Here is a 27,574-nt window from a genome sequence, read left to right on the forward strand (position 1 = left end):
AACTCTTGGATCATCCCAGACAGTCTGAAAACATTAAGGAAAACAATATGAATATGCAACAGATATAAAATTATGCAATAATATCTTCATGTGTAACCACATATTCTGCCAGTTCCACATCGTGTAAAACCTATTCTCATACATTTTGGAACAGAGTAGAGGTTAGAGCTGCAAACCAGGAGACCTGGCACCACAGCTAAAATTTCCCATGCAGTCCACAACAAATTCACTTCACTAAAATCACCTTACCCCAGCACTTGGCAGAAAAGTCAGTTCTTAAGTGTTTAAGGAAGGGGGTGCTGTTAAACTTCATAGAAAAGGGTGTTTACATAAGAGAAGAGACACTACACGTCAAGGCATGAGTACTGGGTCACATAAGGTAGGAAGGGGAAGCTGAGTGCTGTGAAGTTAAATGCTTTAATATCTTTCTAGTGGATTTGCCCCACAATGAATAATGTGCACCTAAATTTTTTTTTATGACACTGAGAATATATAATTGCTACAATAAAAAGAAATAAAACACTATGTTTGTGCAGCCATCCAATATATCACTTCTGTTCTCTTCCACCTTTTACAAATAGTGGCAGAATTTCAATTTGTTCCACATTCCCTCATCCAACCAAAGAACATCCCACTGCCACTGCTATTTAGTTGCAATGATTCAATCTATCACACATCCACACTGGCTATAAACTCATAATCAAACATGTTGTGAGAAACTTCTTGGCTCATAACTGGATTTCCCTCTGATCTGGCCTTAAGCAGCAGCAACCAGAGTTCAGAGCCACCAAAGTTCTGGAAACCAGGTCTTGGGGCTGAACACAGGGGTCAGAATATGGTCTTAAACTCTGAAGTGAATTTGTTGTAGGCTACATGGGAAATTTTAACTGTGTGCCAAGTCTCCTGGTTTTAATGTTTTTTTGTTTTAATATTAATCTATTGTAGATAGATGTAGTTTTATTGTGTGGGCCATTCAGAGCTTAATACAAGATGACAGCTGTATAAATGTTTAAAGTAAATAAAATAAATAAATAAATACATTTCAGTTCAATTTACTCTGAGATAACTGTGAGTAGACTTTATTCTGATCCATAGGTACAAACCATCAATTTTATAATGGAAATTATATGTAGTAGACACCTAAAAATATTTACTTTTAGCCGATGGCCAAATTGCTTGAGGAAAGCATGATATGTCATACAGCTAAATTGTTGCTTCAACTTGCCCATAACTGTCTGGAAGGGATAGTAATAATGTTGTAAGTATTTCAAAAGTCTCTTGGCAACTATATATATTTTATCTGTCTATATTCCCAATCAGAGAGAGTTAAAATTACAAAAGCAAAACCAACATTAATACCAACATGATTTTTTGAAATATTGATAGAGAACGAGCCTATCTCCAGTATACCAAAAGGGCTAATATTTCTGAGTGTTCAAAGCAATCACTTGTGGAAGAATAACATAGCTTATCTTGAAATAGTTCATTAGAATTAATCCTACTATGAACTGAGTCAAGGTATAGGCATCAGGATTAACATTGCCTTGACTCTTGGCCAGTTCTGATATCTTTCTAGCCTGTACACATTATATTATAACCTACATTATAGAAAATAATTATGTCATTATAAGCCTCCAGGACACAACTGAAAATGTATCTTGCTTACAGTAATAACTAGCCCACTCATTAAAAGTATGTGATTGAAAGTAACTACACTGATATCTACACTAATCGTTGTACAAAGCACCCAAAATAGCATCAGCATGAGAACTTTGACTCTTGATCAAGTTAATCACACATATTTAGCTATAAAATAATTAAATATTAAGAGATTAGAAACATAGATTTTTTTTCACCATCCCTATATTGCAGGGGTGTCAAATGTGCATTGTCACGGTGGCATCACATGACGTATTGGGACTTTTTTCCTCTTCGCTAAACCTGGTGGGGGCGTGGCCAACGTGTGACGCATCTGGCCCACGGGCCATGAGTTTGACAGCCCTGCTGTATTGGGTACTCTCACTGTCAGTGAATTTGCAGGACATGATGCCAAACTCATATTTCTTAACTAAATACTTGATCCTTAAATCACTAAAGAGATTGGAATAATATTTGTCCTAAAATAAATCCTAGAACAAAAACAGGAATATTCAAAAGAAATTGATATCTACAGCATTTGATACTTGTACAGGAGCTACTCTGGTCTGTAGATTTCTTTGGTCAAAAATAATTAGCTGATTTTAGCTGATACAATAGAGAAAACCGTCAAGAATGCTGATCTGAGTTTCATTAAAGGCAAAATATAAATCTGGAAGATAGTCTACTCAGCCAAGCAAAAATGACTGAAGAAGTATTGAAGAAGCAGACAGAAGAGGCGTTTTAAGAAAAGAGGGCTAAGGACATATGGACTGAGAACAGGTATAATCCAAAGAAATGGTAAGGGGAGTTCAAAAGAAAAAAGTGGAAATAAAGCTTCATAGGTTACTATGGAATTAGGGATAAATAAACAGTTTACCCTGCAGACATGAATTTGGTTATAGTTGAATTTTGTTATAAATATATATATTGTGTGATCAGTTTTCAGAAACAGTACATACCTGAAATCTTCAAAGCCCACAGAAATGCTCTGATGGCAGTTTCAACAGATCGCTTTCTTGTCAGGTATAAATTTTAAAGAAACTGCATTTCTAGCTGAGGTTTCGTAGTCGACTGGTTTTCAGCATTTATTTGATGGCTGATTGTTAAACAGCTATGGGGAATGACAGATAAAAATGGAATCCCGGGTAATTAGAAAGGTAAAGTGTCCCCGCTTGTTTAGAAAACTCTTTGCTTCTGCTAGTCATATGCTGCTGGCATCTTTTTCTAAGTTGCTTTAGACTGGTTGGGCCATGCCAAGAGGAAAATAGAGAAGTAAAGCTGTTGTGAGGGTAGTAGGGATTTGTGAAATTATCAAAGGATGAAATAAATTGAGCCCCAAATTGAGGCAAAGAATTATAGCCAGTGTTTAGGTTCTTATTAGTTATTGTAATTGTATTCAAAACTGTGACCTGTCTAGACTTAGGTACACCCTTTGCTTAATATTCTACATTTTTAAGACCTGATTGCCAATTGCCAACCTTAAAAGAATCATCAGCATTTTCCCCTATAGGAAGAGATACACTTAAAAAGTATCAATTTGATTAACACATAAGCTAAGCAGGACATTTATATGCTGGAAATTAACTTGAGGAAGCTTAGAGTTAATGGTGCAGATTTCATGACTTTTTAATATTCAGTTCATGCTCATGTTCATTCATTCTAGTTTAATTCAAAAAAGTTTCTGTGCAATGTCTTTAGGACTCCAAGGATTCGCTGGCAAGTGGCCTGCATACATATATGTGTAAATAAATAAATTTTATTGTCCTGATATCTAAATATACTTACGATATAATTCTTAGGCCCTTATCTGGGAGGAAACCCAGTTTCACAATGAGAATCCCCTACTGGCTGGAACTCTGGAAACTATAGCCAAAGCACATGGAAGGATTGAAATTGAAGAAGAGTGGTATAATATTTTACATTGGAGAAACATGGCTCTGCAGAAATTTGAGATATCTCAGATAGGTTTTTACCATATTCATAAACCAAATCAAACCTTTAGAAGACCTAATTGTATTCTGGTCAATGAACCACTCTTCTATAATCTCCCTAACAATCTCGAAATTGATAATCCATGGAGTTATATCTGAGAAATTAATCATGCTTCACCTATTAAATTCACAGTGAATTTGACCAAGTCTCATGTTAGAAAAATTGCAAGGCTGTAGGAAATGGTAGAGAGTGAGATACATTTACCATGATCAATGTTTTAATTCCATCCTCTATTTTTTTATAATCTTGTCTCTAATTTGATCAATGTAACTGAATTAAAAAGTTTTCCTAGGGAGAAATTATTTTCCAAACAAAACCCTGGCAACATTATTCTTGATATACTATTTTGTTTTCAATAACACTTCTGTTGCAGGATAGAATTCTGATTTACAATTTTAAGAGAATCTGCATTCATATGAACAGATGTAATTTTACGTTTCTGTAAAAGGCCCCAAACGAAGATATTCTTTACTGTACTAGATGAAAGTGGGAAAATTAGCTCCAAAAGAATATTTTAAAGTATTCTTATACTCCATTATACTACACACTGTAAGCTTTATTGTTATCACAACTTAGAAATTAGTAAAATACATCTAACATTAGACTGCTAGACTATTTCTACAAAGATGGAGCCAATGTTGGTAGGGGCTAGAAATTACAATTAATCAAATAAGAAAGAGGAATAATGCAAAAGTGATGGAGGTGGCGGAGGTGGCAAAACTGATTGTTTTAATTAAAGAGAATAATCTATCTAGTTTTGTTTCTACTTGGAAACACTCTAGATTTTCGCTTGAAATTGAAAAAAATGAAATTTGCTTTTAGGTTTTGATGATTAGATTACTTTGTTGTTATGGAAATGGTTTGAAATGTTTAGAATGTAAAGCAAAAGGTAGAGGTGGGTTTTTTTAATTCTACTGCAATGAAAATAATCCATGGAGGGTGTAAATTGCAATTCAAACACATAATTTTGAGTAGAAACATGGACTAATTAAACTAAGAAAAATAATATAAAATGGAGAATGGAATTAAGGGGAGAAAAGAGGGGAGGGGAAAAGGTAAATTTGGAACGTATTTAATTCCAGTACTGAGATATCTAATATCATACTCCAATTCTTTTCAGTGGAGGCAAAGTTACCAAGTTTGAAGTCTAGATGTTTACATCTTTTTCCTACTAAAAGTCATGGTAGCCCCATATGTCTTTGGCATGATACGCTATCAAGATTTAGAGGTCCATGATACAACAATGCATAAGGCTCTTTCTGGAAGTTGTAGGAAAAAGGCAAGTTTGGATAACTGATATATGAGTGTCATATTAAAAAGAGAGCACTTCACAAGCTGTGAAGTTTTACTTTATGCTTTATATATCAAGTTTTGCAGCAGAAAAGGCAGTAGATTAATTTAAACAAGATGGTCTGAGAATGTAGGTTAAACAGCAGAGAAGATGAAGATTGCAGGAAAAGTTCAAAAGAAATAGTCAGGAAGCCAAGCAAAGCCTGAAGGGGTCATTTGTCCATGTCAGGTTTCCTGTTCAAACATTGCTGAGTTACTATACCCAAGGCACTTATCAATTCAGCCAAGACTACATCACAGTCATAACTCTACACGTTCACAGGATGAGATTAAAATAAAGAGTACAATAATTTAACTAAGGATTTAAGTCACAAACTCTGTGTCAAGACAGGATAGCTGGCTAAGCATTACAGAAGTATTAAAAAGGTTCCTAAATCAGAGGGTATATTAAGACAAAAACTTCCAATCAAGTCTTTAGAATGACCAGTGAAAAGTACCCTTGTGGAAAGTTTGACAGATGCAGACATGCAGGAAAACAAATGCATTTAATCCAGGTTTCCATACTTTATATAATACAGAAAGGTACTTATAACTGTTAAGGTAGAGATATATTCATTAGTTACAATAAATATGGGTATTCTAGCATACTATGATTAGAATTCATTTCCTGCTAGCTCATACAATCATGGAAAACTTTCTAATATGCCAACGATGCCCTTGAAGTGATGTCCCAGTGCCTGGAGGCTGTGTGGATCTGGATGGGGAGGAACAGGCTCAGGCTCAACCCTTCCAAGACTGAGTGGCTGTGGCTCCCGGCATCCCGATATAGCCAGTTGACTCCATCACTGACTATTGGGGGCGAGTCTTTGGCCCCCACTGAAAGGGCCCGCAATCTGGGAGTCCTCCTGGATAGGCAGCTGTCTTTGGAGGAACATCTGACGGCTGTTACCAGGGGGACCTTTTATCAGGTTCGCCTGATTCACCAGTTGCGGCCCTTTCTTGATCGGGATTCCTTGTGCACAGTCACTCACGCCCTCGTCACCTCTCGCCTTGACTACTGCAACGCTCTCTACATGGGGCTCCCCTTGAAGAGCACCCGGAGGCTCCAACTGGTCCAGAACGCAGCAGCGCGGGTAGTGACAGGAGCAGCATGGCGCTCCCATGTAACACCGCTCCTGTGCGAGCTGCACTGGCTCCTGGTGGTCTTCCGGGTGCGCTTCAAGGTGTTGGTTATCACCTTTAAAGCGCTCCATGGCATAGGGCCTAGCTATCTTCGAGACCGCCTGCTGCTACCGACGACCTCCCATCAACCCGTGCGCTCCCACAGAGAGGGCCTCCTCGGGGTGCCATCAGCCAAACAATGTAGGCTGGTGACCCCCAGGGGGAGGGCCTTCTCTGTGGGGGCACCTACCCTCTGGAATCAGTTGCTCCCAGAGATAAGGAGAATCCATGACCTCAGTGCCTTCCGCCGTGCCCTTAAAACTCACTTTTTCCAGCAAGCCGGGCTGGCTTAAGAAGAAATTTTTAAATGTTTTAATTGGTTTGTGATTTTTAATTTTTGGGCCAAATTTATACATATTTTAACTGTTTTTTAATATTTGTATTTTATGTTCTTAATTCTGGCTGTACACCGCCCTGAGTCCTCAGGGAGAAGGGTGGTATATAAATTGGAAATTAAATTAAATTAAATTAAATTAAATTAAATTAATATACTGCACATCCCTGCTTTTTATCCAAACCGGCTAGTACAGTTTTCAAAGGGAAAAAAACAAATTCATCCTTATTTTTTCTAGTGTATGAAAGAAGCTAAAAATCCAGAAGGCTAAATCAGAACTACATAATCTGGGGCCTGAGCTCTCGCCATTGCTGCAAAAGTTGCCATTTAATTATATATGAAGAATGATTATATAATAACTATAGTCATATAACTATAATTATATGTATTTCAATCCCCTCCCCCAAAAATTGGAGGTCCCGCTTTTGCCTATTATATAGCATGCCAATCAAAGGCAAGTTGTTTAACAGAAATTATACATCCCTAGATTAAACAGCTTGTAGAATATTAGCAATTGTCACTGTTGAGAAATTGTCGTTCTCATTAATTCATAAATCTTGTGAATGTGAGAGGCAGGGAAGGCGAATGCAAGTTATAATAGCCACTTTATTTTCATCTTCATCTTATTTGTTTGTTTGTTTGTTTACACAGATTTTAAAACTGCCCAGTTCCTAATGACTCTGGATGCTTTATACCATATAAAATCTAAAACAATAAAATGAAAGAGTAAAGAGATGTGCATTCAGGAAAAAGAGGAAAAAAAGAATCCTACAAGACAAAATCAAATCTCTCCATCGCTCTACCCCAAGGCTTGGGAAAATAAATAAACAGGTTTCCAATGCCTTCCAAAATATCACTGGAGTACAAGCATAATAAACTCTTACGATATCTATACATTATAATTCAGTGACATGTCCTGTGTAGCTTCTTGATATTTATATCTCTAAATATAACTACACTTTACCTCAAAAGTTTTGGCTTTTACACATAGTCTAGAAGTGATACTAAACTTTTTCTAAAGCCCTTTAACACAGCAGTAAAGCTCTTCTTTGTTCTTTTAATTCACATTCAGTGGCAGAGAACAAGAGGAGGCTATTAGCAGGATGTCTATGGCAACCCAGAGAGTGACCCAATATGGATAGGGATCATGTACATTTCTCCTAAAGAAAAAACCCAACACAGACTCAGCTCCCCATGATTATGTATACAATGGATACCCAATATGTTTTTACCCTGAAACAAAGTAAATTCCATGCTGGTGATCATCAGGAAGGAAACAGAAAAGAAAGTTTAGAATAGTGTTTTTCTCGTCATCATATCTCCAAAGGAAGCCTTTTAAAAACTGCAAAAGGGGCAAGCAAGATTATTAAGGGTTTGCAGCAATTCTCTTTAAGATAAAAAAATATATCATTTGTAGGGGTTTTTTTTTCAGTGTAGAAAAAGAGGCATCTGGTAACAGATATAAACAGTCTGGGAAATGCAGATAGGAAAATGTTCTTTTGGTCTTGTTATACCAAAATCTCAGATCATCCAATGAAGTTCAATAGTGGGAAATTCAGAACTGATAAAAGAAGAACTTCTTGACATGAGAGATAATCAGCTATCTTCCAGAGCACCTCCTCTGCAACAGAGTATTATGGTATCAAGATTACATTTAGGAAACCACTGCCATATAATGGAAGTGTTCACTGTTAGATATCATTGGCACCAAGTATCATACATTTGTGGTATCAGTTTATTAGTACTGGTATTCCTTCCAAATTGGTTTAGTAGAGCTTTCAAGATTGTTCTTTTCAGATAATTTTATTGAACTGCTAGTTATTTTTAATTAATTTGTTTATTATTCCCTACTTTGGGATTTATTTTTTAAGTATGAAAGAATAGGCTAACATGAAATTAAGATGCCCTTGTGTGGCTCCAAAATACTTCTTCCACATTATTTTTGAAGCTGTCTCTGTTCTTTCAGGGTTTCCATGCAAGCTTGAACAAGAACTGGCTCTTTAAAGCAGCCACTACTTTAATAGGCTGCTTAAATGATTACTGCTGTGGTTAAAGGAGGTCTGAATTACATAATAAATTTCAAATATACATTATTATTATTATTATTATTATTATTATTATTATTATTATTATTATTATTATTATTTAATCTTTAGTAAGATGCACAACCTTTGAGGCTGGTTAATAGCTCAGCAGCTCAAGTCCTAACCAAGGACCTAGGAACTATTATTATTATTATTATTATTATTATTATTATTATTATTATTATTATTATTATTATTATTATGGTTGGTCACTAAGCAATCCAGATGTTTAGACTGTAGTTTGCATTTTTATCCAGCTCACAACATTTAATGCCATAATGCAAAGAATCTGTGGACCACTATTTAGCCCACTGCAAGAAGATTGCACAGGCTGACAACAAAAATGACATGACAAAGTAGCAAAAATGCTGTATTGGAATATCTACAAGAATTTCCTTCAAGCAAGAACACAAAAAGTACAGTATTAGACAAAGTATTAGAAAATGGAGAAGCTAAAGTGCTCTGTGATTTTAGAATTAAAATAGACAAGTACCCACCACATAATCCTCCAGACTTAACAACTGTCTTAATAACTGTCAAGACAAATAAGTCTAGATAGTGGATATTGGAGACAGACAGGTGAATAGAAAAGAAAGTACTGAAAGAAATCATAAAATACAAAGACCTGCAAAAAGAAGTGGAACAACTGTGAAGCAAAAGAAAGCAAAGGTAGCAACAATAGTAATAGATGTCATGGGTGCAATCCCAAAACATCTGGAGCACCATCTGAATGCCATCGGCATTAACAAAATCCCCATCAGTCAATTGTAAAGTGCAGCTTTTCTTCGAATAGCATGCATCCTGGCTGAAGATCCACATAGTGTGGCCTTTTAAAATTGACAGAGAGAAATTTTGTCAATGTGCAGATTTTCTAAGTGCTGTCCACAGTGTTTTGTTTTGGCGTGCAGTGTGCCGATAACAACTTGAACTACCACAACTGGTTCATGTCACAATTTTTCAGTCTCAACTTTCATATTTTGATATTTATGATTTTCTCCAGTTCTTTGTCCTCTCTTCTACTATCACTGGTACTGTGGTCTTTTCAATCACAGAGAAATCTGGCTTGTTATGTGCCAAGACATTTATCAGTTTGTATTCGGAAATCCCACAATATTTTAACCTGCTCATTTTTGACTATTTTTTCAACTATATGTTCCCACTTATTTTTCATTACTGGCATATGTTTCAGTGAATCATTCTGGTGACTGCATTATGTCATTCTTTATAATCAGTTTGTTCAATCTTCTTGTACATGCTGAAACTGTAACCTGTTTCTTCCTCTTCCTTGCACAATCTGCATTTTGAATCATTTGATGATTTTTCAGTTCAATAGCTTGTTGTTGAACAACCAAAATCAAGCCTTCTTTTTCTTCTTTTAATGTTCCAGTTGTAAGCCACTGCCTGGATGCTGTAGTTACCATTATTATGGAGTCAATGTTGACTCCTAATGATTATCTGGACTAGTCCCTATAGTTTTCTTGGCAAAATTTCAGGAGTGGTTTGCCACTGCCTGCTTCCTAGACCTGAGAAAGAGTGATTGGCCCAAAGTCACCCAGCTGGATTTGTCCTAAGGTGGAACTAGAACTCCTGGTCTCCCAGTTTCTAGTGTGTTGCTTTAACCATTATACCAGACTTGCTCACTCAAGCATGCATAGCTCTTGTGAATACTTAGGTTCTACTCTAGACAAGCCATGTCATGTATGCAGGCTTGCTTTTGGCTTGATCCCTCAGTTAACTTTTGTTCTTTCTTGGGAGATTAGTTTTTATGGGGGGTTTTATTCCACTTAGGTACCATTCACTAATATACTTCTCTAGTTGTTTCTTTTTCTGTGGTCATTTGGACCATCGCAGGCAGAGGTGGGTTTCAGCAGGTTCTGACCAGTTCCGGAGAACCGGTAGCAGAAATTTTGAGTACTTCGGAGAACCAGTAGTGGAAATTTTGAGTAGTTAGGAGAACCAGTAGTAAAAATTCTGACTGGCCCCGTCCCCATCTATTCTCTGCCTCCTAAGTCCCAGCTGATCGGGAGGCAATGGGGATTTTGCAGTAACCTTCTCCTGGATTGGGGAGGGAATGGAGATTTTAAGTATCCTTCCCCTGCCATGCCCACCAAGCCACACCCACCAAGCCATGCCACACCCACCAAGCCACACCCACAGAACCGGTAGTAAAAAATTTCGAAACCCACCACTGATCTCAGGGCATCTCTTACTCTCTCACTATCTTTGTGTTTTGTGCTTTTGTATCTCTCACTGTCTTTAATTCTTTAATTTGTGTACTAGAAGTGCATAGAAAGAAAAGCCAGATACAAAGAGCTGTTGAAATATTCTGAACCTGACTGTTTGACCCCATCAATAACCAATAACATCATAATTTTCATCTTTAAGTTCAGAGTACAATATTAGCTAATTTCCATCACCAGAGCGGCTGCTTCAATTGTCCAGATTAATTGTTAGACGTGTTTTTCACAATCTATAAAGTTTTACAGAAATGTAAATGACATCTGTTCCATGTTAAGTGGAGCAGGAAGATAATAAAGCCTCAGGACTGGGAGAAAGAAGAGATAACGCTAGTCTCTCGCACTAATTCTATTATCAGTGCAGATGCATTTAATAACACTTTATCAAACCAGCTGGCGTCAGTAACATCCAGAAAGTGTCAGTCACTACCACAAAATTCAAATCCTTGCCTAGGGAAAAGAAACACAGAAATCAGCTGCCTTTCAAACAGCAGCCAGCAAATTTTATTTAAATTCCTTCCAACTATTTTTAAGTCACTTGTAGAGCCGTGAGAGGTACATGAACTACTTGAGCCTAGAAGGCAGCAGAATAAATAAAACAAGAAAAAATTGTTTATGGGCGCTGACTGAAACAGATTGCAGTGATGTTCTTCTCCATTATACTAACTGTTTCAAGCTGGAGGCCTCACTTTTTTGTCATTTTAATTTTGCACTCCAAGAACTACATGGAGTCTCTCCAACATTATGGCAATAATATAAGGAGTGGAACCCAAAAGTCTCTGCAAATTTTTTTAATAATAATTTGATTAATTACATTGTACAGGTAAATGTAATTCAAAGTATAAAAAGAAAAAAAAAGAAATTAAAAGAGAAAAAAAGAAGTCACTTTCTTTTCTGTCCCAGCAAATCTAAATAACAATTTATCACCATCTCTTAAAATACTATAAACAATATCTTCATCCTATATCACCTCATTCTCTGTAAACAAATCTTTAAAACCTCATCATTCATTCTAATCAGCAAAATGCCATTAAGAATTACCAAAAATAACAACCTATTATAAACTTTAGCTAATAAACCCACTAGAATTCCTTACTTTTATGTTTGCATTTCATTTTCTATCATTAAACAAATCCCCCAAACCTTTTCATTCATATCCAATTAGTAAAAAAAATCTCCAATAAAAAGTTACCAGAGATAATAACATGTTATAACTTTAATCAGATAAATTTAAAATACATCAAATAAACTCCTATATAAATCATATCTATAAACAAAAACCTTGAAATATCATCACCCAGTCCTAAGACAGAAAAAAATCCATTAAAAAATGTAGAAACAACAGCCTATTAACCAATTTTATATTCTTTCACCTTTCTCCCAACCATTTTAATCTTTAATCCCTTCAAATAGCATCCAAACACTTGGTTTTTCTTTTCATTTTCTCTTTCTCCCTCCTTATTAAATCACCAACAACATTAACTAATTCTTTTTGTAAATGAAATTTATAGAAAGAATATCCAAGGTACTCTTCTGCTCTATAGTTTATATATCCTTATTGATTATCAAAATGTTAATTGATTCCTTTTATATTCAATATTTCATCTTCTTCCACATCCTTCTTGTAACTATGAGTAGCTGGTTGCTGTTGCCAGATACATAGTGATTGAGCGCATGCACAAGTATTTTGGGGCTGTTGCCAGATGTTGGACATTTACCTAAACTATTTGTAATCTTCCTGCTGGCTTCTACACTAACTTTGTTTGTGGGATAAATGATGATACGTGACCATGGGACACTGCCTGTCATAAGTTTGTGCTGGTTGCCAAGTGCCCAGATCATGATCATGTAATCGTGGGGTAGTGCAACAACGGGAGCTTCAAGGACCGGTCATAAGTACCACTTATTTAGTGCTATCACAACTTCAAATGGTCATTGAACAAAGGAGTTGTAAACAAGGACAAGTTATAATGTAAGTGCACCTTCATCATAGTAAAGTTCCATTAACTACTTTCCTCCATCTAAATGTGTAGTAATGATTCATTCCACATCAGAAAGTTTAGCATTCGCAATTAAACATTCATCAATATAAAAAGACATATTTACTGCAGCAAAGCATAATTGGATTTTGCATGGCTTGTATTTGCATGTAGGTAGCCAAGCCACTGAAGTTTGCAAACGATGGTTTATGATTTACAGCAGCATATGAACTCAATCTCCGTAGTTTATTGAACAGACCAGATTTAAAACCAACCACTATGTGTTTTAATGCAATGTTTGAATCCAGTCAATCGCTTTTTCCATGTAGGTGTAATTATTTTCAAGTGTCAACATTGATTAAAATGACAAATTAACTGTGCTGCTAAATACTGTACGTAACAATGATAGAGTGATTTGCTCTATCACTGTTTCACCCAGATACCTAAACTTGTTTATTTGCTATCTGAAGACGCCTTCCTGCCCTCTAATAGTTCTTTTCGTCATTCTGGTGAAATAGAGTTGATACTGTCTCCCAAAGAGAGCAGAAGCTTTGAAAGCATGCACTTGAGAAACTTTTGTCTAAAAAAGCTTTTTAATGGAAAACGTGATGCTTCATAAAATCCCACACTAACTAGATGTTAAAAGGTATCACAGTTCACACTGTCATTTACTTTGATGATATTGTTAAAGTATCTCCCTAATGAGAATACTTTTAAACAGCCTAATCTACATAGAACACTGCAGAGCAAGCATAAAATATTAATCTCTGTTTTGTAATCCAAAAAAAGTCATTGCCAAAAGGCTTTGTATAATTCAGAATTCTGTAGTTCAACTTTAAAAGGAATAGCATTTTCCATTTACTCAGAGGTAATCCATATTTAAAACAGTTTCCAGTGTTATTAACCAAAAGATCTTCCAAATGGGGCACAAGATTGCTGGGTTCCCTGGACTCTGATAGAATAGTATCAGTATCAGATCAGTATCTCTGAAAGCCTTGACTACTTAACCACAAATATGTACAGCGACCCTAGCTACCTCTCTTCCCCAAAATCCAAAAGTTACTACATTCTTAAAGTCACTTTTCACAACCAGTTTCTATTGTGGAGTCCTTGGTGCTCTAGTAATTTGGTTACTTGCTTGTAGATGTTTCATTACCTGTTTAGGTAACATCATTAGTGCTAGTAAGGAATGAGCTTTGTTTCCTCTTTGTATTCAGTAGCTTGACTTCCCAGTGTTGATGTGGATGTGGTTTTCTCCTTGATAGCACCATGATTCAGATGTTGTTTACTGCTTAGTAGAAATTGATTAGGGTATTGTTTCAATGAGAGTAGTTAGTCCTCAATTTATGAACACAATTGAGCCCAAGATTTCTGTTGCTAAGCGAGACAGTTGTTAAGTGAATTTTGCCCCATTTTATGTCCTTCTTTGTCACAGTTAAGTGAATCACTACAGTTGTCTAGTTAGTACATGGTTGTTAAGTGTATCTGGCTTACCCATTGACTTTGCTAAAAGTTTGCAAAGGGGTGATCATATGACCTCCAGGACACTGCAACTATTATAAATATGAGTTAGTTACCAAGCCTCTGAATTTTGATCATGTGACCATGGGGATGCTGCAACAGTTGTAAGTGTGAAAAACAGTCATAATCACTTTTTTCAGTGCCGTTATAACTATGACCGGTCACTAAATGAACTGTCAAGGACTACCTGTATTCTATTTTCTGTTTAGCAGAAAGTTATACTCTAATCAAGGAACTATCAAGGGAAAAAACTACACGCCCATCCATACTGGGATAGCAAGTTGCTATATATAAACAGGGAGCAAACCCCACATTCAGTAGCAATTATATTTCCTAACAACTGCAATTAATGAAATAACTGAATAATAATAATAATGAAATGTAGTGAAATAACTGCAAGAAACAGCCAAGCTCAGAGAATATCAAGGTCCCCACAGTTCAATCTTGAGCTATATATAATCCCTCTTATTGAAATTTCTATTGTCACTGATAATGTGGGCGCTTGAACATAAGCAAACATCGTAGCAGAGACTCATGTAAAATCAGTATCTGTTTTGTGAACTAGGGAAGAAGGAGATGAATATTTCACTGACGGAATGCAAATTAAATTATACTTTTTCAATCTCAATTGGGAATATTTTCATAGGAGTGCTGCTATGCTATAGTCCTGGTCACTGGTGGGATTCAACCGGTTCTGTCCAGATTGCACGAACTGGTAGCGGCGACTGCGGGAGGCTCCGCCCACCCACCCGGATGTAATGCGCAACTACTGCTCATACACAGAAGGCTGTGTGCATGCGCAGAGGTGGCGCATGCGAAGGAAGCACCCGCACCTGCACTCACATTTGCAAACCTCTAGCCTGGTGTTATCAGATGATTGGCAAGGAGGAAATGGATAGTGGTATGTAACTCTTTCCCTTGGTGGAACTTTATATTCATATATAATAGTTGAGTATATTATAAACCTTTTGTCAGGTTCGCCTGATTCGCCAGTTGCGGCCCTTTCTTGATAGGGATTCCCTGTGCACAGTCACTCACGCCCTCGTCACCTCTCGCCTTGACTACTGCAACGCTCTCTACATGGGGCTCCCCTTGAAGAGCACCCGGAGGCTCCAACTGGTCCAGAACGCAGCAGCGCGGGTAGTGACAGGAGCAGCATGGCGCTCCCATGTAACACCGCTCCTGTGCGAGCTGCACTGGCTCCTGGTGGTCTTCCGGGTGCGCTTCAAGGTGTTGGTTATCACCTTTAAAGCGCTCCATGGCATAGGGCCTAGCTATCTTCGAGACCGCCTGCTGCTACCGACAACCTCCCATCGACCCGTGCGCTCCCACAGAGAGGGCCTCCTCGGGGTGCCATCAGCCAAACAATGTAGGCTGGTGACCCCTAGGGGGAGGGCCTTCTCTGTGGGGGCACCTACCCTCTGGAATCAGTTGCTCCCAGAGATAAGGAGAATCCATGACCTCAGTGCCTTCCGCCGTGCCCTTAAAACTCACTTTTTCCAGCAAGCCGGGCTGGCTTAAGAAGAAATTTTTAAATGTTTTAATTGGTTTGTGATTTTTAATTTTTGGGCCAAATTTATACATATTTTAACTGTTTTTTAATATTTGTATTTTATGTTCTTAATTCTGGCTGTACACCGCCCTGAGTCCTCAGGGAGAAGGGCGGTATATAAATTGGAAATAAAATAAATAACTAAAGAATTAAACAAGCATATTTTAATCATGAAAGGGTTCTTTTTGGATTATAGTTTGTTTTGCCCTGTCATTGGCACAACATCTGGGTAAAGTTTCTCATCGTCAATCCAAAACCTTGGGAAACAGATGCTCCTTAACTTTGAAATGGTCTCATTACTACCTGATAGAAACAAACACTCCTAAACTTTGAGATGCTCTCATTGCAGCTGGACTTAAATAAATATTCATTAATCCTGTTGCTCCCATTTTGTCAAAATTAGACACAGCATTCCAAACACAAAGTAAGATGAATTTGTCTAGCAAAGTCCAGTGTGATGACACCATTCAAAAGGGGTGGCTCAGAGCCTATACAAGCTACTTTCAAAACCCTGTTGGATGGAACTTTGATGAGATCTAACCAGGATGTTGCTGCATCTTTGTTGGCTTCCAGAGGGCCCACCTGCCATCATCTCTCTCTGAGGTTTCCAAATACCCACATGGGTGAAGATCTGTTTTGACTACCACCCCCAAACACGACAAACCCTCTGTAGTTAAATCAATGATTCCTTTATTGGGAATGCCAGCAGCCCCAGCAAAAAGTTTCTCTCTCACTGCAGGCTAACAAATCTGTCTGGCAGGGAGATGAATAGTTGTCTGCTGCATCTATTCATCTCTGCCCCCTGCCATTTATCCCCAGAGCTAGGGTGGGGCTTCACTAGCAATGGTGCCTCTTCCGTCCCAAGGATTGGCCCACAGATTTACACTGCTCTACTCTCCTCTGCCTTCTGCACATCCACTCATCAGGCACTGGACCCAGCTGTTCCTCCTCTTCCTCATCAGACACCTCCAGGCTTGGGGACTGTTGACTCTCCATCTGAGGGCTGACAAATGGCCCAGGGTTTGCCTCTATCTCTCTCTCTCTGACAGCTCCATTCCAACTTCCCCCTCGGAGCTCTCAGGTTGCCTTGATACTGACTCTGCTCTCATGCCTCCTCCTCCTCCTCATCTGATTCAGCTGCTGGAGGGGCTGGCGGCTGACAGGCCACAACAAGGTCCTTTTTTTATTGTATTCTTCAGTATTTTAAATACTCTAAAATCACTATCTTGTGTTATTATGTAATGGATAGAGTAGAGCGCTGGAATAAAGCTTTAAGTACTCACACAGTGTGGTAATTGCTTCCAAATCCACCAAGTTTGGAAAATGAACCAATTAGTTGTTCAGGCTTACTGGCTCAGCTCCTGTTCCAGAGGAAACGCTACAATGCCAGTTCCACAGCATTTTCTTTGGAGCTGCAGGACAGGTGGTTTCCAATGAGAGAGAATGCCAATTAATTCCTCTTTAGTAGTGCTGACTGTTCTAAATGGTAATGGTTATCCTCTCTATCATACAGCAGCCTGGTTGACTATGTTTTGCTTCCTTGCCACAGACAGGAAATACATCAAGATGAAGAGGAGAATGAGGTTGGGCTGTCAACTGCATGCCACATTTTGCACACATTCGCCCCACTCCCACTACCAAACCTGTCTGGTGGGAGGCAGCAAAGCAGACCAAAAATTGGGAAATAAATTTGGGCAAACTCCATGAGTTGAATCAATTCAGCAAATCAGCCAATATCGCAATTTATGGCTTTTTAGAGACAAGAAATGTTTTTTTCAGAATAATAGTGAACTATAAATAATTTCCCTTGTATGTTATTCTTCTGAAATTGGTACTCAAAGTGCATTGTTTGGAAGGACGTGGGGATATATGGAAGAATAACAGATTATTATTTCTGTGTTGGCTTTCTGATTGTAATAGGCTTACTTGTTGGAATTCAACATTACTGATCCAGAGGCTGAGTATTCTGAAAGGTCATTTTGACTTTTGTTAACAACTTGCAACTTAACATGCTGTTTCGGTGATATGTGCTTATATTTCCAGGACAGTAAATGGAATACAGCAAGACATATTTTTAAGAGGATGTGTGCAAGATTTTCTTTGTATGCTGTCTTTTAAATTTAAAAACTTTCTTCAATTCTACATTGCACTAACAAACTACTAAAAGCAGATACTCATCCGAGTGAATTAAGGTGACTTTGAGAAGAACAACAAAAAATCCATCATCTTTTTGAAAAGTAAAATTAGCAGGTTACTTTGGGTAGAATGCCTACCAGGAAATAAAATAACTTTCAAACTAGTTTAAGTTCACATTATACATGTTTGAAGACATGCTGCTGCTCTTTTATCTATTTCACAATTAAATAAATCAGAAATGCAAGAGTTTAGTTTCATGTTAGCTTGATTTACAGAGTTAATGACTAAAACAACAACAACAAGATTTACTAAACTAGTTATTTAATGAGGCTAGAACAGACTTTACCTGAGACTTGCATGGGGTTTTTTAGGTGTTGCCAGGACATACTACTTTAACTCTACCATCACCACCATTGGCATTGGCATCCTTCAGTCTCAAGAGACTATGGTATCGTGCTCTGGAAAGAGGTCCTAAAACAGCATCTAGTGTGACTAAAAAGACCAATTCGAGAGTGGCAATCCCTTCCACACTGAGGGCAGTTACATTCTGTCCCGTGCCCAGCTCCCAGATTTCTCTGGTTCCTGGATTGCCTCTTTGCCTCAGCCTGCTGAACAAGTGTCTCTTCGAATTGGAGAAGGCCATGTTGCGTCTTTAGCCTCTAAGCTGAACGATCGGAGGTCAAGGTTTCCCAATTGTTAATGTCCATTCCCAGGGCCTTTAAGTCCCTCTTGCAGATATCCTTATATCGCAGCTGTGGTCTCCCTCTGAGGTGCTTTCCCTGCACCAATTCTCCATACAGGAGATCTTTTGGAATCCGACCATCAGCCATTCTCACGACATGCCCAAGCCAGCGTAGATGTCGCTGTTTCAATAGTGTATTTATGCTAGAAATTCCAGCATATATGATGGTCCAGATGGTCAGTTCCAAGACCATCACCACCAAATGAAAAATTATCTTCTTTCCGTTTTCTTGCAACTTTCATTCATCTCATTTCTGGAGCATTTGTCATAGTTACAGTTGTAGAGTAGTACTGTAGTCAATCTTAATATCACACACAAAAAAACACTGCTTTTCTTTTCCCACTGACTGTTCCAAAGCATAACGAAAGGCACAAAATATATAGCCACCATCCTTGAACTGTGAGAGACAGAAAGTGAATCCTGCTGAACCCTAACCCTAACCCTAACCCTAACTAGCAAATTGCTCAAAACATATGAATTAGTGATATTATTAGCACTTGCACATGGCAACCCACTTGCAGTGTCTTTACTTTGCACACTTTGCACATGGCAATCCAGTATGCAGTGTCTTTGCTAAATACTAACAGCTTGCTTCACTTCTCAATTTATTGGCCATAAAGTAATGTCCTTAGCTTATGACAAAGGATCGGTCTCTGTTTTATCACCCTCTGCAATACCCAAGTATGTGCCTGATAAAAACAATAGTCAATATATACACATAAATACACACACACATATCCCAGAAACTCAGAAATTTATTTCAGTCTTTAAATTGCATGAACGATAATAATTAAATACAGGTAGCCCTCAACTTACAACAGTTCATTTAGTGACCGTTCAAAGTTACAGCAGCACTGAAAAAGGTGACTTATGACCATTTTTCAAAACCGTACATTGTAGCATCCCCATGGTGACATGATCAAAATTCAGACGCTTGGCAAGTGGTTCATATTTATGACGGTTGGAATGTCCCAGGGCCATGTGATCACCTTTTGTGACCTTCTGACAAGCAATGGGGAATCCAGATTCACTTAACAACCATGTTACTTAACAAATACAATGATTCACTTAACAACTGTGTCAAGAAAAGTTGTAAAAGGGGGCAAACTCACTTAACAAATGTTTCACTTAGCAACATAAATTTTGGGCTCAATTGTGGTCATAACCTGAGGACGACCTGTATAGAGGGTTTCTTTGTACAAGCTACAATAATATTACTTCCAATTCTTATTGTATAACTTAATATCACAAAGTAGTTCCTCTAACAACATAGAGAGGTACTAAACTTTCTGCAAGCCTGTTCAAGCCTGTCTTTATCTCCAAAGTATTCTATCAAACCACTTTGAAATTTAAGTTCTCAAAACAGTAATTGCCTTATTAATGCTGATTTGAGAGGAAAACATTTTGCTACCGTAATGAGATAGCAATCTATAATATTTCATATATATCTTGACATTTTCCTCAAAGTAGCAGCTTAAAGCAGCTTAGCAGATCACATGTACCTTCTGGGAGATTTATCTAGCATTCTCAATGCAAATAATCTCACGTAGATGTATAAAATAACCCTTCAGTTCTCTTTTAGTTCACTTTTAATAAGTTCCCTGTGTTTTGGATATCTTTCTTCTCTTCCTCCTCCTTCTCCTTTTCTGTCCAAAGGGCATTTAAGATGGCTAATAAAAATAAAATGTAAATAATAACAAACTGATAAAAGCAAATAAAATCACACAAACCATTTGACACTGAAAAGCAAAGAATGGGAATTGAATACAATTCTTAAAAGAAAATATTTGAGGATTTGGAATCAATGCACATACCTCATCTTTATTCCAGTACATACTTAACCACCTCTGTGCTACGCAAAATACCCAGCTCGCACAATATGCAAATCATAAGAATAGTTATTCAGTTTGTTTCCATTTTTGACAGTAAACTGATCTTTCTGGCAGGATTACTTCTTGTTCCATTACTAATTTCAGATATCGAAAAATAAAAATAAATAAACCATATGGTTTAAGGCTACTCATAAATATCTTGCTTAGTACAGAAACAATATGTTGCCTCCATTGTGGATTGAAAATGAGGTCATGTCTCTAATATTCTCAAACATTGGGACTTTTAAAAGAGGCAGTAGTCAGTGAAATATGTTTGACCAATTTGGGAGACAAAAATCAGTTGGCAGCAAGAATGACTTCCCTATATGGAATTCAGCAAACAGCCAGGCTGATACACACACTTAGATGGCATAGGGCCTGTTTACTTGAGGGACCACCTGACTCTTGTAGCAACTGCCTTGCTGATTCAATCCTGCAGGATTGATGTGCTAAGTAATGTCATCTCTTGGGAGTCTGGAAGTGCACTTTCTCTATAGCAGTTCTTGCCCTCTGGAACAAGGTTCCACCTAGATCTGGATGGTCCCCACTCTGCTATCACTTAGAAGAGCTGTGGAGACCTGGTTCTTCATCCAAGTCTTTATAGTGAGGGAGAATGAGTTCCCTCACTTCATCATGCTTGCCATCTTTTTTTTTTTCTTAAATTGTATTGCTTTTGCTGCATTTTTTTTCTTTTGATTGTTGTAAGCCACCCAGAGTCATTGAGAGTCAGGCTGTGTATATGTTTAATAAATTATTATTATTACAATATGGTTTCCGAAGGACCCTTAATATTTTCAGCTTGGTCCGAATATAAAGAAATTGGTATTTATCTGTTTTTCCAAGCAGCTGTTTTGATTTGTTTTGTTTTGCTTCTTTTCTCTTTTGTTTTGTTCTTTTTAAAAATATTTATAAAAAATAAATAAAAATATGCTGGAAATCTCATTGCTAATCATCAAAGTCAAAATAGAAATTTATTTTAGCATACAATAGTTCGAGGCATTTTACAATAGCTTGTCAATGCTGCTTGACACTTGGTCTTAATTGTACAATTATGTTATTCTATGTTGACTAGCATCTCAGCATCATAGTTAACATGGGTATAACGTTGTATTTATCTTTAAAGTTTTAAGTAATCTAAATTATTATAGTGCCATTTTTTTTGTTATATTGCATAAATGCTACTGTACTAATATCTGTATTATATAATATGAATATATTATATTATAATACAATAAAACAATTAACTACAAAAAAATCAGTTGCCTCTTGGCCATTTGGGTTTTTGTAAAGGATGTGTAAGACAGGCTGTGATAGTGAAGGAAGGGATAAAATATAAAAGGAAAGGCATTTCCTTTTGATTATACCTACTGTACAAGTCAACTTCTCCAGAGAGGTGGATTTCTTTGATTCCTTTCAATTTCTCAAATGCTAGCTACAATCTTCATATGAAAAGATGTTCAGCATCTTTATTTCATTTCTCCTCAAAAAGATTAGGATAAAGAAGCTTAACAAATAGGGATGCTAATCTTTCTACTTAGGGCTTTCAAGAAGAGAGAAAGGCAGATCTTAATAGTTTTGGTGAAGATGGATTTCTTTTTTCTGAATATGAGACCAAGGCTAAGACTTGATTGTAGTGTGAATTCTTGCATTCACTAAAATGCATACCTAAATTGTTTCATCGATTGTGGCTTTGCTTTTTTGCTTTTCTGAAATCTGAGGGAAGGTTGCATAAGAGCACCAGCGTGCCTACCGTCCCTGACCTAACGTTCCCTTTAATTGTATTCATTTTATGTATTCAATTCATGCTTATATTTATATATATTATCTAATATGTACTCGAGAAATAAATAAAATAAATAAATAAAATAAGAGAAGGGAAGGGAAGGGAATGGGAGGGAAGGGGAGTCATTTGCTATTTTGTTTCTTTATGTGTTACATTTATTATTTCTTCTTATACATTAAATTCAGTGCAATGAATATACATGGGGACACCATCATTTATTTAAGAGCTTAAGTTTTTGCCAAGCTAAGTATCAATCCTATGTTCTTCTTGAAAAGCTAACCAGGAGTAAACCTAAGTAATACTTGATGGAAGACCACCAGAAAACTCCAGAGAATAGGGAAGAATGGGAAGTAAAACAAATGAAAAAAAAATTCCCAGAAGAATGACAAGCCATCTACATATCATTGCCAAAATGACAACATGGACACAAGGCAAGTGACTCTACTTTGTTAAAACTGATTATTATTATTTTTTAATTTGATTTATATGCCGCCCTTCTCCGGAGACTCAGGGCGGCTTACAGTGCGTTAAGCAATAGCCTTCATACTTTTGTATATTTATACAAAGTCAGCTTATTGCCCCACACAAACTGGGTCCTCAATTTACCTACCTTAGAAAGGATAGAAGGCTGAGTCAACCTTGAGTCTGGTGAGATTCGATCTTACTTTAATTGCAGACAGCTGGTGTTAAATTACAGTGCTCTGTCTGTTGAGCTATCCAGGCTCCTTTTATAGTAACCATTTTATGGTTACAGTAAAGCTTTTTGCCTTTAGCAATGTTTTCAGCACCATCAAAACAGATGACAATATCAGATTTGAAAGCAAATAGGTGATGTTGAGTTGATTGGATGACAGTTCCCAAATCTGTCAAGCCTTTAATGCCCTGTAATGGAATTTTAATGAAGAGTGCATTGAAGCATAACATTATTGACAGAAATGGATTACCGACAAAAGTCGTCAGGAGATATAATGAGCTGTGCATATGTGGACCAGAAATAGCTTATTTTATCCACTTGAGGAGTGCTTCACCTCTATGAAGGTGGGAAAGGAAGCTAAGGCAAAAAGGAAGCTGAAAAAGAAAATTGCAGCCAATTTAGTTGTAATATATTTGACTGTTGTAAGAAGAAACTAAACAAAGTCAACAGGAATTGACAAAAAAAAAAAAAAGAGGCTGGCGAAATTTCAGAGGTTCATCATACAAACCCATTCAACACTGGCCCCTATTTACAACTGCTTTCAGAAATCTACGCTCCAGAAATAGCAAATTATATCTACTGTCTCACTTGGGTATGATGGGAATTTTAACCTGACATATCTGGACAGCTAAAGGTTGGGATAGGCTGTCTTAATATGTCAATTCCATACATTTAAACAGATGCAATGATCTAAGTCATCTTGATTAGGTCAACCTTTGTTACATATGATTGGTAGTTCTAAAAAAAAAAACCACCAGTCTCAATGAGTGGCCCCAACTGAGATATATAGTCAGTGAGGAGGGAATAAGAAAGAGGGGAAAAAATGAATATATACATTTTTTTTCAGATGAGAGCATAATGATAGAAAAGGACCTGAATTATTTTATCTTAAAAAGAAATGCAGTGATTGTAGGTTCTCCTGAAAAGAAACAAAATAAGATCATAGACTCCTTTGCTCATATTTCTGGAACAAGTAAGCATATAAGAGAAGAAAATAAATATTTTCACACATTTCAGCACTGAAGTTTACTCATTGGGAAGAAAAAATCCCAGATTATCAGATTTTGACAAAGTATACTTCCATATAGGGAATCAACTCGGTACCACTCTAGAATCAACTCAACAATTTAGCATTTTATACTGTCATTTGTGTCTGCAGTTGATACCATTTGTTTTAGTTCTGATGTATTTGAAACTTTATTAAAATTAGTCTCTCATATGCCACATTGCATTTTTGGTGTAGCTTGTGGTTGATCCATTTTCCCTTTTGCAGAAACACTTGTCAAGGCTTTTTCACTGTAATTGAATTAAATGATAGAATGGCTAGATTATCAAATTGATACTGAACTTTTTCAGTTATGGTCTTTAAAATATTTGTAATTTTTTAAAAAATACAAGTAACCGTCATCTGTTTCATTTCGAGAAAGATTGTGATGAAATTTGCAGTTACAAGAGCTCCTATAATGAGAAATATCTATCACAGATTTCAGACAGATATGCTAAAGGGGTTTTTGCAAATAAGAATGGGTCATGGTAAAAAATAATAATGTTACTTTCTAGGAGTTGAGTATCAGAAATTGAAGATGGCAGGACCTATAACAGCTTAACTATTGTTCTTTGCTGAAAAGGAAGCAATCAATAAGCCAGGCTAAGACCATTCGAGAAATATTTACATATCAGTGTAAAAGACGTGTTATGGAAATAATGTGCAACTACAAATCATAAAATTAAATATTCATCCCCATGATCACTCCTCCCAAGAAGTTGTGATTTATTTCAAAGATAATTCTGATTACAACTAGCCACAGTCTTACTGAAGAATCATTGGACACTCAGGACAAACCTATCAATCCATAGGTTCAATCTTTCCCTATCCACCTCACTAAGATCTTTTAGGCAAACATTGGGGACACAATGCTGGGGCACTGTGCAGATTTTTTAAAAAACTCTGAGCCCAGAGTTCTATGGAATTTTTAAATGAAGACTAGAACAATTGAAATCAACTATTCTACCTTGAATCAATTTGTCTCAGTTTTCTGCATTCTCTGCATCAGAGTAGAGCTGTACTCTTTTCCCCCAACAATGAGAACTAATATTAATGTATTATTTAACTTTGTTTAAAAACAAAAGTTTATTAAACAGTCTTAAATTGTCATAATGATGGCAATCAATTTAGAACAACTGATTGGTAAAGTCTTTAAAAGCACATTGAGAACATACTACAGTTTACTGCAGAGGTGGTATTCAGCAGGTTCTGACCGGTTCTGGAGAACCGGTAGAGGAAATTTTGAGTAGTTCGGAGAACCGGTAAATACCACCTCTGACTGGCCCCGCCCCCATCTATTCTCTGCCTCCCGAGTCCCAGCTGATCAGGAGGGAATGGGGATTTTACAGTATCCTTCCCCTGGAGTGGGGTGGGAATGGAGATTTTACAGCATCCTTCCCCTGCCATGCCCACCAAGCCATGACCACCAAGCCATGACCACAGAACCGGTAGTAAAAAAAATTGAATCCCATCACTGGTTTACTGGATATTTTGCAATCATAAGGCTCCTTTTAGTATCATAGATTGGATATATCCCTTCCAAACAGATACTTTGGACCAAATTTATATAGTAATTTATTAATCTGTTTGGGTAGATCAGAAAACTGGATATAACTTCTCAGAGCACAAACCCTGTTCTCTACATTAACAAACATGGCCTTGGCTGGACATGTTTTTCGTATTGCTTATTGCAAGGAATAAAACAAAATGGCTGTTTGTTATTACATTATTTAAACTTGTAACATGCTGCCTTTAGAGTCAGAGAATGGAAAAATACAAAACACAAATAAAGCAAATTAATTAATTAATAACCAGTATCCTGTTTGTTCCTGCAATGTAATCAATATCTACAATATGTATTCTGCTGGGTTCTCAGCTCCCATTGGTTTTGTTATGAGCCAGTTATGCTGAGATTTTAATAGTATAACAAGATCAGTGAGCAGTCCTGTGAAACAAAGCATATCCCGGGATCTCATATCCCCGGATGTCAATAAACAGGACATCCATTTAAGAACATCATATAACCTGAAGTACTTTTACGTGATTTCTTATCCCTTGTCCAATCAGAATCTGCATAACAACATAATTCTGCATAATCAGTATGTGTTGGTTCTAACAATAATTTCATGTGTTTAGTGTATTTTAGGTATCTCAATAATTTCTTAATACATGTCCAATGAAACTGTTTTGCCTTACCTACGTGTCGTGATAGGAGATTAACACTAAGTGCAATGTCGGGTCTGGTCCAACTACTAATGTATAACAGTGACCCAATGACTGAACGATAAAGTGTTTGATCCTCGAACTCAGGACTTTCTTCTTGTGTCAAGTTGTGAAAATCTGTTTGCATGGGTGTCTTTGTTGTGTTAGCATCTTTCATGTTGCAATGATGCAAAATTTGTTCAATTTTATCTTCTTGTGAAAGACTAAACCCCTTCTGTGTTTTTTCAATCTGAACACCTAAATAAGTGCTAATGTGACCTAATGGTTTCAATGTGAATATCTCTGCAAAGCTTTGGCAAAAATTTCACTCATTTGCTTATTTGGACCAATATAAACAATATCATCAACATAAACAAGAACTATCTCATATGCATTGTTAGATCTTTTTGTGAACACGCACTCATCAGTTTCAGACTTAATAAAGCCCATTGAATTTAGTTTGTCAGTAAGACATAAGTACCACATTAAACCAGATTGTTTCAGACCATAGAGACTTTTGTTTAGGAACCAGGTATCCCCTTCTTGCTGTCGGAATCCTGGAGGACTTCTCACGTAGATCTCTTCGTCTAGGTCGGCAGGTAGATAAGCCATGTCAACATCAAACTGGAAAACTTCTAAACCAAGGATAGTTGCAGTTGCTAAAGCAATTTTTACACTCTCAGTTCTGACTGTCGGTGAGTAGGTATTTGTGTAGTCCTCAGGATAACGTTGAGCGAAACCCTGAGCTACAAGTCTGGCCTTGTACAGTGACTCACCATTTGGTTTCTTTTTGATTCTGTAGACCCATCGAGTGCCAATGACTTTTTTGTTTGCTGGAGGTTTTGCAGGTGTAAATACTTTAAGTTTCTTTAGACTGTCCATTTCAACCTGCATTGCTTCATACCATTTGTCTTGCTCTGAATCAGGGAGACTTTCATGTGACGTATGCAGTGCTCTTTGCCTTAATTGGCCTGACACAGAATCCACCAGGGGGAGTGACTTTGGCTCTGAGGAAGAAGACAAGATGGCGCTTTTTGAAAAATTTAAGTCACGGGATTCTTCCTTATCATGCTCAAGCATAAACAAATCTCTCTTAAATCGAGACAGTTCATTTTCATAATATTTCACATGCTCACGATAGGATTTGATGGCCATCTCACGCTGGGTGAGCTCAGGGCTTTGAGAAGAGTAACGAAGTACTTCTCTCTCTGCATGGGGGGAAAAAGCTTTGCCGTTTGTGGAAACATTCTTGG

Source organism: Pantherophis guttatus, chromosome 3, assembly GCF_059756535.1.
Source record: "Pantherophis guttatus breed Tessera chromosome 3, ASM5975653v1, whole genome shotgun sequence".
NCBI lineage: Eukaryota > Metazoa > Chordata > Lepidosauria > Squamata > Colubridae > Pantherophis > Pantherophis guttatus.